This window comes from Falco biarmicus, chromosome 17 (genome assembly GCF_023638135.1).
Source record: "Falco biarmicus isolate bFalBia1 chromosome 17, bFalBia1.pri, whole genome shotgun sequence".
NCBI lineage: Eukaryota > Metazoa > Chordata > Aves > Falconiformes > Falconidae > Falco > Falco biarmicus.
The window spans coordinates 1,403,434-1,420,525 of NC_079304.1; the positions used below are offsets into that span (position 1 = coordinate 1,403,434).

General features: G+C 45.2%; 1 protein-coding gene and 1 long non-coding RNA gene across 9 annotated transcripts in view; both read right to left on the reverse strand.

The window, feature by feature from the left end:
- The window catches only part of TANC2 (tetratricopeptide repeat, ankyrin repeat and coiled-coil containing 2), a 247,545-nt gene extending 236,663 nt beyond the window's left edge, over nucleotides 1-10,882 (reverse strand). For all 8 annotated transcript variants that reach the window (XM_056362303.1, XM_056362299.1, XM_056362297.1 and 5 more), the window contains exon 1: nucleotides 10,292-10,882. The gene's annotated coding sequence lies outside the window, so the exon portion shown is untranslated. The remainder of the gene's footprint in view (nucleotides 1-10,291) is intronic.
- A 998-nt stretch (nucleotides 10,883-11,880) lies between these two features.
- LOC130160077 (uncharacterized) overlaps nucleotides 11,881-17,092 on the reverse strand; it is a 40,073-nt gene continuing 34,861 nt past the window's right edge. Inside the window, exon 5 of the long non-coding RNA XR_008825928.1 lies at nucleotides 11,881-13,866. This is a non-coding gene — a long non-coding RNA (uncharacterized LOC130160077). The remainder of the gene's footprint in view (nucleotides 13,867-17,092) is intronic.

Here is a 17,092-nt window from a genome sequence, read left to right on the forward strand (position 1 = left end):
TCATTGAGGCAACTATTTCAAACACAGCACCTTCGTATCTGTCTGACTTAAACTGTATTTCTGAATAGGAATATCTTGGTAAATAGATTTAACGACAACATTCAGATGCTTACTAAATAATATTCATTAAGCCACTTAAAAAACTTATGCACGTATCCACCAACTTCGATGCTGATCTCTGTTCCCAAAGATCAAAACTACATGGAAAACTCACTCAGTGCAAGGACTGTGAAAGCATTCAGTAGACTTAGACAAAGTCTTTATTGACTACATTTGTTAGGTAGTCTTATGGACATTTACAAGAGACAGAAGCAGCAAAAAAAAAAAAAATCCACAAAGAAATAATAGTTCGATGCAAAGCTTATCTGTTTTACGAGGACCTCTGCAGTGCCAGGGGCATGGGAGGGGGTGGGAAGATACTGGCAAAGTCCCCTAGCTGAGAGACAATGTATGCTGACATCAAAGCAGCTAAATCATCTACCCAAATAACTTGGGAGAGAACAAGGAAAGCCTTCTTTGAAAACCTATCTGGGTCTGCATGAATTTTGTCCACACTGATACATAGTATTTTCAGGGCCTGATCAAGTCCGAAATAAGAACCCAGCACTGCAAAAAAAGCCACAAACTCACATTTCACTCCATTTCCCTTGCTCTGTGTGCATGCAAATGACATTGCATTTTTTTAATTTTCATTTAGGATGTTTTACAGAGCTTTGCTCTGTTCCTGCTTGCCTGTATTTATACTACTGACCATTCATTTTATTCAGAATAAACACTGAGAAATTAATCTGTTCATATCTGAAGCTCCCAACATTTCAAGATCCTTTTGAATCTAATCCTGTCCTCCTATCACTGCAAACCCTTGAAATCTGATGTCATGCACAGGTTTTACTAGTACACCCTCAGTTCCATCATCCAGGTTACTAAGCAACTCGCTAACCAGTTTTGCATCCACTTTACAGCAGTTCTGATTATGCTACATCTAATTTTTCAGACAAAAATATCATAGGCCACCATATCAGAAGTGTTACTAAAATCAATACAGGGAATTTTTCACGTAATTACAAAGTTTTTCTCATCATCTTACAGCAGGTAGCAGCAATCTGTTCATGACTAGTTAGAGCCAAAGGATAAAGAACCGAGATCTTTCAGTTCCCATTCAGCCAAGTCGAAATCAAATTAATAGACCACTCTTATTCACTCGTATTAACCAAGTTAAGGCTTACATAATACCAAAAAAAGCCAACTTTTTTAGTGCCTAGAAGATGGTCTAGCAGGCATCACAGCCCATATTCCCCTGACCTACTCCCCTCGCACTTTCTTTCACATGCCAGCAACTAAAACCTCAGCATAGACCCCCATGACTGAAAATACTTCTCAAGTTCACAAAAATAAATAGTTGCATCTCCTTCTCTTTGGAAACGTACACTAATTTAGAACTACACCATTTGGCCTGTGATCACAACTTGTAACTGGCAAGAACTCCCACTGTTATTACTTTTTGGGATAACTACTACCCACATAGTGCCAGATGGTATATTCCACCTCTGCTGAGGAGGTGTAGGAGCACTGCCTGCTGTCAGCATTGCATTTCTTTATTTTTTTTTTTAAATCAAGACATGGATAATATTACCAGCCTGAAGAGAAAGCAGGCGGGCATATGTAGCTCCATTACAGATTAAGCCTTCAAAGAGCAATATTCCTTTCTTTAATTGTGCCCGTTACACTAAATCCTCGCTCCTGAAGACAAAAAAAACAAGGAATGCCTTGACACACGCCCAAGTATTAACCAAAGGTTGGTGCCAATGGAAAGCTGCTCACGAATTTTTCAAGTAAACCCTAACGTTCTGTGAAGCTGAGTATCTCATACTAACAACAGTGTGAAACAGCAGAAAATTGAGTTGGGGTCCTCTAATCAAATCTTACACTGAAAATTAAATAGGAAATAATTATTTGAATAAGAAGGAAAAATCTTCATTAAGATAGCAAGTGGGAGATTTCTCCCTTCATAAAATATATATTATTAAACTAAGATCATTCAGAAATGCAAAAGTTGCTAGAAGAGATAATAAGCATTAGATCCCCCAGTTAAGCAACTACAGAAAGTAACAGCTTACGCAACATATAGCTATATGCACAGAATAACTGCCTGAACCCGTATCATTTTGCAAATATCCTTAAAAATAAAGTCACATGAGGAACAATGTGGCCTGCAAGCTCAGGGCAAGCCAGCAAAATCCACAAGCGCAAACACTTATTGGGATCATTTAAATCACTATATCCACTTACATTTGCACCCCTCCACAGGCTCGGTTTAGCCACTCTCATACAAGTGGGACACACATACTTCCTTCTGGCTCTCTTCTCCAAGCATCGCATATTCCCCAAAATCTATCCTCGTGATATTTTACTTTGGTTTTCCCTGTCTCAGAACCCTTCCATATTCTATTCCTCAAAACCTCTGAAGGATAGGACGTTGTTTATCTGTTTGCCCACTAATCCCCACTTTGCTGAAGACTTTCTTCTGCAGCACTCCCAAGGAACAGCCTGCCTAAGCCTATCCCAATTATCTTCTCAGCGGCTGACCCCTTATGTTCATGGATGGCCACTAAGGGCTGACACGAGAGCCAAAGCGGGCAACGGAAAACCTGCAGGCTATTAAGGGAGCCTACAGCAAGAGGAGTGGAGACAGGGGGCTCAGACCTGAAAGGCCATAACTATTTGGACCAACTTCTTTCAGGTTACAAGCACCATGCTGCCATCCCCTTACTGACTTCCTAAATCCTGGTGACCTACAGGACACACAGGCTTTCCGATCGACATCTCTCAGCACTAAAAACACGTACCTCATTTCTGCAAAAGCGCTGTGGACATTTATCTTCTAGTTACTAGGCCTCTTCAAGTCATTATCTGGAACATTAGGAGCACCCTACCTCAAAAAGCGTTTCTCAACACCAAATAATCCCAAAGGACAGAATGGGAGATAACACAAAGGGGAAAATATCTGTTATTGAAGAGATAGATAAAAGGACTGACAACAGGAAACGTGCACACTTCATTGTTCACTGCACTCTGGTTGCATATTGTTCCTTTCCTTTCCAATAACATGTCTTCATTAAAAATACCAACTTTACAGGATCACAGCCCAAGAGAAGATGGCAGAAGCTCATTTTTATTGATAGAAAAAGGCATCATCAGAATCTGCTGTGCCAGGCTGGTGGGCCAAAACAGGACTGTTAATTCCACCTGCTCAGCACCACCAGTAAACAATGTCGGGGCAGGAACACCTGGAGGAAGGCAGAGAAATGGGATTTTTACTTTATACCCAGGCACCTGGTTCAGCACAGCTGGGAGACTGGCAGCTTTCAGCCGGTGGGTGAAGACAGCAGGAACCAGGAATCAACAGCTGGGTGGTGGCACAGGCAGGTAAAACTTCTTCAAAGGGCAAAAAGATAAGCTTTTTGTGTGTGTGCGTTTCCCTAAAACAATAAAGCAAATAAACCAGTTTCCATTTAACAACTGCAGAAAGAACCTAAATCCTCCGACATTTATACCTCTCAAACCACAACCAGGAAGCCACACAATTCACATTTGTTCCTCTTTTACAGCCTTCTCCCAGGTTTCCTTGTATTTTCCTCTTGACTTCATTCGAAAGAACAGCATTACACAAACTCCAGACAGAAGCAGCCCACTGAAAATGCCAGGAGCCCATAAATACGGCTTACCAATATTTAAGCCAACCATTAAAACACTGACCACAGGATCCAGCTCAATCTGCTTAATACTCTGCAATTAAAGGATGGAAAATTCACCTGCAAGCAACTTCAGATTACCATCAAGGTGACAGGCAGCGAACAGAAGAGACCATAACCATTTCCAGGTGAAGGATATTAAGACACTTTCAAGAGTATCAGTTAATGCTTTTCAGCAACTGGAATCAATGCACAACTGCTTTCTGGAACCCCAAACACTATAAATATTCATACTCCCATTCTGAAGAGATATTTTACATTGCCTTTAATTTTGATACTTTTCATATGCACTAATGGCTTCTCTTTTTCATATGTGTTCATCAAGTTTCTCATTCAAACTAAGCAGGAAACCCACATTTTTAAGACAGCCAGCTGAAAAGAACACATCAAAAAAGGAGGGAACAATTCATACACATATACAATCCTCGCTCATTAGGGAATCTAAAAAAAAAACAATATAAATTGCAGCAGTGATGTCTCCTACAGACTGCTTTACAAGAGCATTTTACTTAATTCAAATACAGAAAAATAGCAGCAATCTGCCAAAATATTATTCTACCTGCCCTGGAAATTGTATAGGCATGAAGGAAAAAATAAACACCCAAAATAACTGAAAGTTAAGTAAATAGGAAGATCGCCTATCACAAAATGCAAATTAACGATCTCTCTTCTCACCCTCACTAATTAATAACAAATTCCCAGTGTGACTTCTATTGCAAATAAGAATTCACCTATCCAAAATACTTCCTTCATTAATGAGATCATTACAAATCTCAAATTTGAGATCACTACAATTCAACCATAATTGGCAATTAAAGCTGATGTAAGTAAAAATTAGACAATAGAATATACACCATTAAAGTGAGGAACTCTGAGAAGAGACACACATTTACCCTATTCACTGTTACTTGGGGATTTTACCTCAACTGCTCCCTCAAGCCATTCCATACTTAAATCTTAAAAATATCCCCTACAGATCAGGGTTAAAGATGCAGTTCAACTACTCAGCTGAATTTCATTAGTGATGTATTTATACAAGCTCCAGGTTTTAAGTACTACACAACAGAAATCTGCAAAGCATCATTGCTCTCTGAAAACCAAGTCACCTATCTTAATGGCAAAAAAAAAAACCAGAAGAAATTGAAAACTGGATGTAAAGACAAATAACTCATCGTGGTGACCAAATCTCTGCTGTCTTACTTGCAACCTACTCCAAAAGAAAGGATCACAAACTTACAGATTAAACTTGAGGGTAGAGAAGCAAGAAAGCTTGTCTCCACCCTTCCAAGCTTTGGAAAGGCTGGGATAATGGAAGATACACATTTGCTGTTTGCATACACTTACAGCTCAGCTCAAGACAAACACCGCTTTCAGCCTTCTCTGCTTTGCTCAGCATAAGAAGGTCAGAAACGCTAATCAGATGACTTTTCAATAACTCATGTGAAATGGGACAACATGAATGGAACTGTGTGTGGTGCAAGAAACGATAATCCACACACATCAGGATCTCCGCTTTGGACAGGTACCACTTTATTCTTTCTCAGTAAGTACAAGCAAACGACTAACGAGCAACAAGTTGCTCCAAGACCTTAAAATTATGAGCATGAAAGGTCTCTACCAAGTAATCACTCCTCAGCAAAACAGCAAAATTAACAGCAACTCCAGCCTTTGTACCACAGAGCTATCAGTCTGCTCTGGAAGATACTCCTTCAGTCACCAATATGGTCTTTTCATAAAGGACAAATAAATAACAAATACTGGTAATAGCTGAAATGTCAACATGCATGATTCATCACTCTCTTCATTAGTTATGCCAGTTCAAAAGAGAACACCACTCTAACAGATTACTTCCCTACCCATTAGCTCATACAACATCATTCCTCATCAGCGCAAGGGCCCCAGCTCGGGAAGGCAGCGGCATGTGGAGACTTGCCTGCATAGGAATAGTAACATGAACTCACCAGGATTCTTCATGTTCCTGAAGCATCTGCGTGTGCCTTTGCCAAATTGGCTCTTAAGGATTACTACCTAAGGTTACTTCCTCGGTAAAACTAAATAATTATCATTTTGAAGCAACAGGATTGGTGGGAGGGAAAGGGGGGGGGGGAAGCCACTCAATTTCTAAATTAAAAAAAAAGCGGTATTTTTAGCAAATAAGCCTTCCGCTCCGCAAGAAAAATTAATAAAATGACTGAGGAAGCAAAACTTACGACCAAGGTTTGCTTTACACGGAATACACACAAAGCCAACTATTACAAGTATTTTATAAACACCATGAATAAGTAATGACTCCTTTGAAATCAAACAATCGCATAACGTGGCACAAAACCAGACCTGATTCAATTAGGCATACTATACTTTTTATGCTATATCATTACTAATTAAGTTATAATTAGTTAATACTTCTAAAGAGTATCTTTCAAGATGGAGTTTCTCACACCACAGTATAAATGCATTTATTTGACACATTTTTTGAAAGAAAGGTAATAAACATTGCCCAGGAAGAAAACCGGACTATTCAGGGAACTCTACACATTATTCAAAGCTTTCTCTTCCTGAAGATCTGGAATGAAGCCCCATTACCACAGCACCCAAAACATTGGGCATTTTTATTCAAAATCCAGTAAATAACTTCTGCTCTCCCATCAGAACGCTACAGCCAAATCCATGCTAGGACAACAAGCTAAATTCCTCTCCACTTTGTCCATCATCCTCATCATGAAACTGGATCCTCTCATCACAGGCTGCTTAATAAAACCTCAGGGGCAGCTTCACAAGGGAGTGTTTCAAGACCGGGCTCTAAACTCCCAGTTTCTCCCTTCGGAATGTAAGTACACAAAACAAGCCACTACCTTCTCTAATTAATGTAGAGCTTGTATTTAATTACTTTTCAAATGAACATAAAACAAACAACTGCATTTGAGCCCCATAAAATAATGAGACTGGAATAATTCTATGTAACATAACCAGAATTTGTTTTTTAAAGCTCATAAAATCCAGTTGGCAAATAAACCAGAGATGAATGATCTAGATCACTCCACCACCACAAATATTGGCGCATTCAGTGAGCTTTAAACTCTAATTTATCTCCAGTGAATCCAACAGGCACATGCTCTACCTTGAAGTTAAAAAGAACACATTATCCCAAGATGAAGATTTCAAATTGTAAGTCAGAAACAACCAGCAGGTTCAGTTCTGCTCCCACGGACCTTACCAGCAGTGTCACCAGGCCCCATATGACCCATCCTCTACGGATGCTGCAAGATGTTCCTAGAGGTTGGCATGTATTTATTATACTGAAGCAAAGCACAAGACAACCTGAAATTACTGATCAGGCTGACCAAAAGGATTATAATCGATGAGGTAAGTAAGGCTATAAGACTGCGAGTGTTCTTTGTGTTGTACTAAGCACGAACAAAACATGCGACCGCCGAAAGGCACGCACGGTGCCTCGAAAGGTACCATTTTAGGGCCTCACGCAAGTACTCCAGGCTGCTTTTTTAAAAAATTCAACCACTCAAAGAGCTCACAGCTGCCATGAAGGACAGATCCAGCCACTCTGTTTCATCCTCCCCATCACCCTCATGTTCAACAGGTCAAGTTCAGTTTATTGATCCAGCTAGAAATGAACTCTGCAAAAATAGTTTTCATTCACCCAGCAGCTGCTCGAGCATTTAACTGGGTACGAGAGAGGGCTGCAACGCCACACCACCGCAGGTGGGAGAACAAGGACATGAGGTCACTGATTTTGCACCAGTTCTTAAAATCAGCTTAATCTCATCACGAAACTACCCTTACAGCCATTTGCTCGTCTAGATGTCAGAGGAAATCATCTCGCCACACCATTCTTCTCTAAAGAAAATTCACACTCAAAAGTTTAAAGAAAAAGAAACAATGTATATACATGCAGCTTTTATACATAAAAAAAAATGAAATGAGGAATATTTTTTTTAAAAAAAAATTCTTAAAGCAAAAGATCTTTTAGTATTTTACAACATGGAATTACAGGTGTTATTAGCTTCTCAGTTGATCACAACTTGAACCACCTCTACAAAAGGTAAACTCAAGGAGGAACAAATTTTTTTTTTTTAAATGAGAAAAGCCATGCACGAAGTTGAGAGGGTTGCAAGCTACTTCTTCCTTTTTTAATGTACCAAGGGGTTGTTTTGGAGTTTTCTAGCTGCCTTCTTATTGCTTTCCTTTAGCTACTTAATAAAGAAGTAAGATATACTATTATCAATTTTGACAAGCATCCTGAAATTGAAGAAAATGTAAGGTTCTATACTTAAATGTGTTGCAGGCAAACTAACAAAAGCCTTGCAGATTGGTATTTCCAGAAGAACACTTCTTATATAAATCAAAACCTGCAGAACTCAATGTACAGACTGCATGATACTGTATGTGATGTACATCTGGGCCTTATACAGTTTGGATTTATGGGCATTAATATCAATAAATGAGAATTTACAAGCAGAAAGTTAAGCATGCTTATCTGTAATGGTGCATTAAAAAAATTAATCTTTTAAAAATTCACTGCACGTAACAGGTATGCTCATGGATTTCTCAACATCAACATGTACATCATTTGTATTCTAAAGTTTTCATTGAAAGTAAATCTAGTGTATGTCACCTGAAATGTTAAAAGGTAACTGCTGGGTATCTCAGAAGACATATTTTTGTTCAGAGTATGTGTTTCAATTAAAAAAAACCCACAAGCTCACATAGGATCATGGGAAAACCCAAGGAAAAGACAGAAAGATGAGAACAAGACAGCAATTGCTACAATGCAATCAATATCGATAAGGAGTTTATTTTATAAAATTATATCAGTCATCCAGGTATACTGAATATTTAACCAGTAATTCACATGGTAATTACAAGTCTAAATCTGCATGCAAGTATGCTTCAATATCCTCTAACCACAGCCTAGATCCAAACAGGATACGACTCGACCACTCCTCTACTCTCAAATGAAAATGGTGTTAAGCTTGGAGTACACACAGGGTTTTGCATTTATGATGCACTTAGCAAGAGTTACTACAAAAAAGCAGCACAACTCTAAATAGTTCATTTTTTTTAGAGGACCCAGAGTCCTCGAAGGGTTTAAAACAGTCTTTGCCTAAGCACTACTGCTTTGTTGTTCCCCCCCGCCCCAGTTTTTTTTCGCAGAGCCAAAAAAATGGGATTTTGATTATGGCAAGTTGCGATATATTGTGCTTCCATAATTCTACTGCACATCCATCATATGTTTTCTAGATAAACATACCTCTACACACAGTATCCATGATCTAAGGTGTTTCTCACCACTCCAGTAAGAAAGTCTCATGTGACTGTAGCTAGCAAAATCTCTTCATCACGTTCTCACCAAAAGACAATTTCACTAGCTTCTTTTCTTTTTAATTCACGCATTAGGAATGGATGTTTTCTGTTGCAGGTCTGGTATTTAAGTTTTGAGGATTAACTAAAAAAAGTAGACAACACCCAACCTTTAGCATTTTGAAGAAATCATTCCAAGCTCCAACCTGAGAAATGCTGCAAGCAGGGTTTCATGGCCATGTTGTTCTTCTCTATGACACGTTCACTGTATTTCTTCTTGTTCTTCTCCCAATTCAATGTTAATTTGCCTTCCTTCCATACACTGTAGCTACGCTACACTGCCCAGGAGGACTAATTAACCTTCACAAATTAATTCCTCCAGATATTTCACTGTCCTGATGCTATGTTCACCTGTATAAAAGCCTAAAATCCAGACCGATGCACCATTCCCTGGAAGAGCTTACTGGCTAACGCATGCTCCTCAACTTCCCAACACGAACGGGGATGGGAATCCGCCTCTCCCTTGCAAAGCACACCGCGGAGGGAAGCTGTCTGCCTCATCGGCTCTCATTTCTTTTTTACATCTTAGCCCCCAACAGCCAGCCCACGCCTGTAACAGACAGATACGGTGTGTCATTAGGCTCCACGCTCCCTGCTCGCCCCAGGGGAGGGGGCAGAGGGAGGGCGTTTAACCCCCGGCGGCCCGCGGCGGCTGCCCGCCTCAGGTGGGGGCTACCTGCAGCGCAGCGCGCTAGCCACGGGGCCGCCGCGCCGGGCAACGCCGCCCGCACAGGGACGGAGCCCGGCCCCGCGCCCAGCACTTACCTCCGCCCGCCGCTCGCCCCGCTCTTAACGTTCGGCGGTTTCTAATCGAAAAGACGGGATTTTTGAAACTACCTGCACCCCGCCCCCGCGGCCGCCACGGCTCCCCCCGGCGGGCACGGCCGCCGCCCCCGCCCCGCCCGCCCCGGGCCGCCCCCCGCCCCGCTGTCACGGCCGCGGGGCCGTACCTGCCCCCCGCCCCGCTGCGGCGCTCGCCCCCCCCCCCCCCCATGTGCGGCACGGCGCGGAGGGAGGGGGCGGCTCGCCGCGGTGTCCCCCCCTCAGCCACCGCTACCCGCCGACATGTCGCCGGGCGTCGCCCCCTCACGCCCCCCCCACCCTCCCCGCCATGTATCGCGGTGGGGGGCGGCGGGGACACGGCCCCCCCGGCTGGCCCTTACCTGGCGCGGCGGGGCTCCCCGGCGGCCCGCGCCCCCCTCACAGAAGCACCGGCCGCGGCTGACGAGCGCGGGGCGCCTCCCTCTCACCGCACCGCCGCCGCCACCGGGCTGAGCGCGCGCCCGAGGGGGAGGGGACGGGGGGGACGGGGACTGCGGCCCGTTTCGCCCCTCCTCGGCGGCTCCGGCTCCCGCTCTGCCCCAGCGCCGGGCGCCGCCGCGGCCCGCCTGGCTGCCCCGCCCGCCGCGGCCTGCCCCGCGGCCCCCCGCGCCTCTCACCGCCGCTCGCGCACGCCGCGCGCCGCCGCCTGCCGCCCGCGCGGCGCGGAGGGGGGCGGGGAGGGCGGCGGGAGGGGCGGGAGCGGCGCGCGCGCCCCCCGGGCCGGGGTAGGGAGGGGAAGCGGCGGGCGGGAGCGCGCGCCCCCGGGCTCGCTCGCTCCCTCCCCCCTCCGCGCCCGGAGGTGAGGCGCCCGGCAGAGGCGGGGCTGCTTGGATATTCATGAGGGGGCGTGGCTATGCAAACCGAGGGCCCCTCTCCGCCCCAGCGCAACCTGCGCCGGGGGAAGGTCTCCTCGGGAAGGGCGGGGCGGCTCGCTCCCCACCCCGCAGGTAGGGCGGTGGGACGTGCCTGCACCGCGCCCAGGCCGCCGCCTGCCTTCGCGGCCCGGCCGGGAGCGAGCGGGCGGGCGCGGGCAGGCGCCGGCGTGGCCAGAGCAGCGCCCGCGCCCGGCGAGCTGCGGGAGAAACTTTAGCGGGAGGCGGGCGGGGCCGCGGCGGGCGCCTCCTGTGAGGGGGAGCGCGGTGGTGGCGGCTGCCGCTTCGCCGAGTGGAGGCGGCGGCAGTGGGCGCGGGCCTGCCCCCTGAGGGGAGGCGATGGCGGCGGGCGCGGTGCCGCTCGCTGAGGGGAGGCGGTGGGCGCGGGCCTACCCCGTGAGGGGAGGCGGCGGCGGAGAGCGTCGAGCTGCTCTGAGGGCAGGCGGGCGGCGGGGTGCGCGGACCTGCCCCGTGAGGGGAGGCGATGGCGGCGGGCGCGGAGCCGCTCGCTGAGGGGAGCTGGTGGGCGCGGACCTGCCCCGTGAGGGGAGGCGGCGGCGGGGAGCGCGGAGCTGCTCTCTGAGGGGAGGCGGTGGCGGCGGGCATGGCGCTGCTCGCTGAGGGGAGGCGATGGCGGCGGGCGCGGACCCTGCCGTGAGGGGAGGCGATGGCGGCGGGCGCGGCGCTGCTCGCTGAGGGGAGGCGGCGGCGGTGGCGCGGGCCCCGCCGTGAGGGAGCCGTTCCGCGCCGCAGGCAAAGCCCGCGGGGCCGGGGGGGTGGCGCCGGGGCCGGGCCGCGCCGCGCCAGGGGCGGTGGGGACCGCGCAGACATCTCCCGCACGGGCAGGCAGGCGCTGCTGGGAAGCACCCCCACAGCCTTCCTTCCACCTTTTGTTTGTCTGTCTGCTTTTTTTTTTTTTTTTTTTTTTTAAGGAGACTTCTGGGAGTCACACCTGGAAACCCAAACGCTTTCCTCATCCTCCCCTACAAGAGATGGGCCGCAGGTGAAGGCCAGGTGCAAACGGAAAACACACGGGAAGAGAAGAGCTGTGTTACCTGTTACAGCTAACATAAATATTTATTGACATTACTAAACAGCTTAAGATACACATTGCAACTTGTAATCCAATCAGCGTATCGGCATTGCTTAATTGTCCACTGGAAATTAAATACAACAGTGACAGAAATTTGGGTTTCTTATCAAACTAAAAAAAATCAGTGTTATTTTTGTACATGGTAAACAATTTTGGGTTTCATCTGGTTATTTCCCTTTAAGAATAAACTAATACGTAGGTCTTAGTCAACAAAATAATCCTTTTAGTCCAGTACAAAACGTTCCCTTTAATTAAATTAATTAAAAGTATCTACACTCCCTTGGGATGGAGGCCTTGTTAAACCTTCTGGGTTGCCTCCATCTAACCCCAGAATAGTTAAGAGCTTTACATCACATCTGCCCACAGTGCCAAATTAATGACCAAATAAATTAAGCAACAGGGTAATCTTCAGTTGTGAGTCAAGAAAATTACTTGTACAAAAAATTAATAGCAACAGAAAGATTCCTGCACCTAGGAAGTGTTAATCAAAATTGGAGGTAGCTCTGTTTTGGTTTTCATGTGTAGTTGTTAGCAAAGCTGATAAACAAGATGCCAAGTTTCTGGAATTAAGCTTGGATCAGAGTAAGTAAATATATATCATTTATATCATCTGTCACTTCAGTTGTTGGGTTTTGCTTTCATTGGAGAATGGCATCACATAAAACAGCACAACAAGCACTTTATAAAGCCCCCCCCCCCAAAAAAAAAAAACAAAAAACCAAACAGAAAAACCCACACACAACCCACCAAACGCTGTAGGGAAATCTTCCAGAAATATTTTCATCTGAATCTGTAGCTTCCTGTCTCTTTCATTACTTGCAGCAGAAGTGCTTTTTGTAATTGCTTATCTTCTGTTGCCCTTTAGTCTTTTTAAACCACATGTATTAGATGGAAACACATAGCCACAATAATTCCCATTTTTCCTTCAGCAACTAATTAGCATAGCAAATCACTGACTCTCTGCAATGTTACAGTATTATGGAGGAATAATAGTTCCACCTACAAGAAAATATTCTCAGAACTGATGTCAACTGCTTTATTTATGTACCCATATCATTCCCAAGAAAACAGATTTCAAGACACAGGTTTGTGAAAGAGAGGGAGGATCTGGCACTTCCCATACAGAGCTGAGAAGTCAGAGGAAACAAGGGAACGGTGAAAGACCAGCTTCCAAATGGGAAGAGGGGAGCCACAGTGTCCAAATATGTAGTCACTGGTGTCCAGTCCAGAACTGGTGTTGGCCTGGTGTGGGAGCATGGGAGCGAGGGCGCAGGGTCTGTTCCCCACGCTAGCCCACGTGGCTGTGGCCAAAAGCAGACGCTTCAGCACGGGCAGGTGTGCAGAAAGGCTCCCCCAGTCCTGCAGCAGCCAACACCCTCTGTGGCTGCAGGACCTCCTGAGGCACACACGGCTCCTTGGTACTTACGCTGCGGACGCGGGCTCCGCGTGCCAGTACAAGCTGGGCACTCCTGGTGAGAACCCAAGCAGGCAAGGAGCTTCTCCAAGGCAATACCTGGGTTTGAAGTCCCCGAGGCAGAGGAGGGGGCTGAAAGGACAGCATCCTTGTTCACACCACCGACAGCCTCCCGTGCGTGTTGCAGGGAGCCAGATCCTGCTGGATCGTAGGGAGCTCGCGCTGGAAGTGCCTTCTGGGACGCACAGGCACGCACAGCTCCTGGATCCCGGCTGTTGAAGCTTTGTTAGAAATGAAGCACCAAACCGCCCAGACCTCCGAGACTGGGTTGGTCTGTGCCTATGCAGAAGCACAACTACAGGTATTCCAACAAAATGTCCTCAAAGATTAGCTAAGGCACGAGGGGCGAGTTTCCAGGATCACCATTCCTGACTCTGGTCCAGAAGTCAATCCAGGTTCCATTTTGGTCACATCCACGCCTTGTTACATCCAGCCCCTTAGCGTTACAACCACTCGTTCAAGCACCTCTTTGGTGAACTAGGGAGCCAAAAAATTCACATAAAACCTTAATCAACTCTTGCTGTTTTGTGTGTTTGTACTGCAAGCTGATGTGAAGTTTGCACAACAGCAGAGAAAAAAATTTGGCTGTAATAAACAAGATGTTGCCTCTTAAATAGCCAGAATCCCTACAGGAAGATATAAAAGCCACTCTGTCTTTTAAATCATATATACCATTGGATCATCTCCTAGATGGATTCTATTAAGTGTGACCATATAAAAAATAAATATTGCTCACAATATTTGTTATCTAAGAAATATATGCCTGTGGAGAAAATATTCTAGTATAATCCCGTAAATGTGAGATACTAATTTTCTTCACACTTCAGCAGTCTGAAAGAACACAAGGTCTGCCAGCCCTTCAGTAACTAATGAAAGGCATATCTATTTGTGTAGCCTGGGGAGTTTTGAAATAGATTTGTTTTTCTGCAGAAGGAAAGGGAGATTTTTGTTTTGCTGGCTGTTTAATTTTAATTTTTGCAATTTTTGGCAAGAGCACCTTGAGCTGTGGATAACCAACTCTGGTTTGTCTAAAGCTAAATAAACGTGTGCTTTATGACCCTTCTTCTACCACCTGGCTTGCATTTTAATGTCAGCATTACCCTTCATCTGAGCAATGGCTGAAATTACTTGGGCTTGCTAACAGAGCTTCAGAGAAGGGGAAAAAAAAAAAGAAAAGTAACAGGCTGAGTAAGAATGCCTTTATTTTCCTGTATACACCTGGTTTGGAGTGAGATGACCAGGCAACAGGAAAGAAACTGCATTTTGGGAAGCTCAGAATTAATACTCAGCTTCTAGTTCTTTCAATAACTGAAGTCAACAGAGACAAAACTTCCCCTGCTTGCAGAGCATCGTATCCTCAGACAGATGTGTAACCAAACCCCAAAACGCCCTTCAACGCCGAGAAAAAGAACGTTAAAGGCTATGCTGAAACAAAGAGCCGGTGACATATGCCACAGCATGTCAAACCTACATCAAAGGGTCCTGCCCGCCACAGGAAGCAGCTCACAGCCATTCCCACTTCCCTCCTGCAGCAGATGGAAGTACAGAAAAACCCCCACAGGCTTAGATGGAGTTAAAAGGTGTTTGGCCAAGAGATGGTGAGCTCTGAGCCGGAGGTCTGTCAGCACGGGAGATCACTGACCTCCAGAAGGGCTTAATACTGTGTCACTAGAGACTCTTCGCAGAAGGCCTTGCCCACTGGCCTCAAGAAATTTTAAGCGAGAACAACAATGCAGCAAATGACGTTGTAAAAGGGTGTTATACAAGGCGTCAGAGTGTTGTTTCAGTAGCAGTGAGCAAAGAGTGCCTTTAAGTAGGATGAGCATGTCCCCTGCCTAGCCACAGTGTTCCTTCTACCCTAAAACTTTTCAAACGCTGCCTGACGCTCTCTCGTGGTTTCTTTTTCAAAACAGGTAGATGAGCATCCTTAATCCACCAAACAAATGCCTCAGTTCAGAATACTCTGTTTAACAGAAAACACCCATTATTAAAAGAACATTGTATGTCAAACTATAATTGCAATTTTGAAAGAGAGGATGTATTTATGCAGATCATGATTTAGCAACAATACCAATCGCACCATTTTCCTCTTGAGAGGCGCTACAGGAGCCTTCATGATTGCATGCGATCGAGATAATGTCTTGAACTGAACCAGCGCACCTCTGGCACGCTGGAGTACGCCCACCAGAGGCCAAACAGCACTCAGTTGTACACAAAGAAAAATCTTCATAATTGTACCTTCTGTTTTGTTAATGTTACAGAATTAACGGTCTTTTTGTAGACAGAAGACACCAGAATTTGTATATATGCCAGACCAAACCAGAATACCAGCTTTTGGTATTTCCCCATTCAATTATGCCAGGACCAACTTGGCTCAGTCTTTAGGAGTTCACCAGCTCACCGTTAACAACTGCAGATGGCAATCAGACAAACACTCATCCGTAGGTAGGAAAAAAAAAGGGTAGCAAAAGCTTCGCACCATTTCCACAGCTTTGGCACAGCTATGTACAGTGGCTACTGTAACCATTTTGGATTACGTGTGATGTTTATGGTCCTGAATAAATATAAAGATACACTAACAGCAGCTGAAAACTGCATTTCCAGTTTGTCTGCATCCATTAATTAAAATTCCAGCACATTATCCTTTGTAATTTATGTTCCAGCATTCTGGAAGGATGCTCGGTATGGACTGTACTTTGCTGTGATGGTCCCAAGACACAGGCAGGACAAGACTCACTGCAGACCAACTATTATAGCTGGAAGAATTAGAAAAGCTTTTCTGTTGGACTTTTTTTGGTTCACCGTTTTTTAAACTTTTGTTCCTTGCGCAGAGTTCAAAGTTTGCTGTTAAAGGGGTTGTGCACCCCAGAAACTTGCCTCATTGTTCTAATTACTCCAGTCAGAAGACATTACTTCTACTAATAAATCTTGTCCAAACTGAAGTGCCAGAAAAAGTTGGCTTATCTGTGTTATTTTCTGCCTCTCATGCCCATCTTCTATCCCTTGAGAGAATGACCAAAATAGCATTTTTAGCCTGAAGACAAGACAACAACCTTCATGTATGTACAAGGTCAAAAGGAGATGCAAGGAACCGTTTGTTCTCCATGACTGCAGTGGACAAGGGCTTAAAATACAGCAAAGGATGATTCTGACTGGAAACAAAGACTAATTTTCTAATTGTAAATATTGGTTAAGCATTGAAATAGACTGTGAGTAAATGTAAAGACTGTGAGGCCACCGTCCATGGACATCTTAGGAACAGTAAGCATCTGTCATAAATAACATACAGTTGGGCCTGGTTTGGGGCACTGGGGTAATGACTTAAAGGATTCCTTGTGAAATTCACAGCAGCCCTATGAAAATGAGGTGCAACTCGGGAATCGGAGCAGTTGGATTTTGCACGCAGGATGAAGTAAGACACAAGGCCTGCCGCAAATTACTGTTTTCTAGATCAACATGTCTTCAGCTTTTCAGGTACATGGAAAATTAACAACTCTAAAAATTTATCCCAAATGATCCTGAACCTTATCATTAAAACATTTAACTCGGGACACTATAAAGTTGATGTAAATGACACATTCTTTTGTGCACACGCTGGTAGGCCACTGAAACAACGCGCAGCAGACACCTGAGGTGTCTGTAAGGAAGATAACGTTGGTCGCCTTCACAATCAGCCTTGGGAAGTCTTAAAAAATTACCGGTT